The 1,766-nt window shown below is 43.3% G+C and overlaps 1 pseudogene; it reads right to left on the bottom strand.

The window, feature by feature from the left end:
* Positions 1–1,766, bottom strand: part of LOC105548427 — a 26,057-nt pseudogene that overhangs the window by 19,551 nt on the left and 4,740 nt on the right.

The raw sequence follows: 1,766 nt of genomic DNA, 5'->3' as shown, positions 1-1,766 counted from the left end.
AAAAAAAAAAAAAAAAAAAAAAAAGGCAAGCAAGCCCAGATGCATGCAGGTAGCAGAGGAAGTTGGTTTTCAGAGACATAGGAGAACAAAGCAGATGCAGAGAAGGAAGCAGGGTTGCCCTAGCAGACAGAGCTGCTGCCCTGCCCAGATTTCCTCGGCTCTCATTCACCAGCTCTGTGCATGTTCACAGCCCAGTTCCTGCAAACTCTGTCATTCATGGCCCTCGCCAGTGACTTTCTGAAGATTGCCTTTGGGTGTTGCAGGTATCCCACCCATATGGAGAGTGAGAAGCCCCTAGGAGTTTTCTCTTCTCCCCATTACCTCCAGCCCCACCCCTACCCATGGCTGTGACCCTCAGCTGGCTCGTGTGCAAGTGAAAAGGTCCAGCTCCATTGCTTGAGGCAGCACACACCCTGAGGTCCCATTGACACTCCGGAGCTCCCCATTCCCACACCCCTTCACCAGTTTCCCCTGGGAGCACCTCCTGGGAGCATCTCACTTCCACCCGAATCCCTGGCGTTTAGGAGAACAGATGTGAAACCAGGCGGCCCAGAGGAACGGAGGGAGCGCCCTGGGCCTGAGGATTGCTAGTTCTCATCCAGGTCCCTTGGGAGACCCAAAGCTCTTCCAGTTTGTGGCTTCTATGACATATTCCTCAATCTTCAACCAGCTTCCTATTTGGGTTAAATTTCAACCAACCCATTTCTGAAAACCTTGCTGCAGGCGCCCAGCATTCTCCCAGGGCTAGCATCATCTCATCTCCCAAAGGTCTTGGTCTTTTACCACAACCACTGATTTCTAATTGCCCGGCATCTGGGAGATGAAATTATCAGCAAGGCAAGTTTAGAATTTATCAGATGCTTTTCCTGGAAAGTGGTTTTCAGTAGGATTTCTAGACCTTTAAATCACTCATCACGGCTATTTTTGGCCCTGTGTATGCTTTTGCATTTATTTCTGGACATTTAAAAATGAAATATACATTTATTTTTAGAAAATAAATATAAATTTAATATACATATTTTATAACTAAATCTGTATTACATATGTGTGTATTATTCTTGCCCTAGAACATTTTTAATATAATTAACAGCTTTAAAAATATTCTTTTAATGGAAAGTTCATGTCTTTTGCCATTCCAAACATATTTATATACATGTTTTGTCTATTTATGTCTATAAATAGACTTATCCAAAAGTCCATCTACAGAAAAAAAACGAGCCCATGTTCCTTATTTGGTATCTGTCTTTCTTCCTTCTTCTACTCTAGCCTGCCTGAAAGGTATTTTTCTGGCTGATTAAAGGGGTTTTTTTTTTGTTGTTGTTCTTTCCTAAAAGCCATGGATTTCATTGGATATTAATTATCAGGTTCCTCCCTGGCTGTGATGAAAAGTAATACTGCCTAATAGACTTTTCTGTCTATAGAGCAGCTGTTTCCATTATAAAGAGAACACATTATGCAGCAATTATCCATACAGAAAACCAGAAAGAAATGAAGGAAATCACCCTTAGACCTGCCAGAAGCCATATTTCCAAATAAGTCACCTCACCTCCCAGGCTTCAGCATCCTTCTTAATGAAATAAGGTAGCAGACCCCAAAGACCCCAATGATTCTTTAAAATGCTCAAAAAGAAGATACCGGGGCTGCGTGCGGTGGCTCACGCCTGTAATCTCAGCACTTTGGGAGGCCAAGGTGGGCGGATCACAAGGTCAAGAGATCGAGACCGTCTGGGCCAACATGGTGAAATCCTGTCTCTACTAAAAATACAA

This window comes from Mandrillus leucophaeus, unplaced genomic scaffold (assembly GCF_000951045.1).
Source record: "Mandrillus leucophaeus isolate KB7577 unplaced genomic scaffold, Mleu.le_1.0 Scaffold1103, whole genome shotgun sequence".
NCBI classification, from domain to species: Eukaryota; Metazoa; Chordata; class Mammalia; order Primates; family Cercopithecidae; genus Mandrillus; species Mandrillus leucophaeus.
Note: the sequence above shows the minus strand (reverse complement) of the source record. Positions and strands in the feature narration are given on the sequence as shown.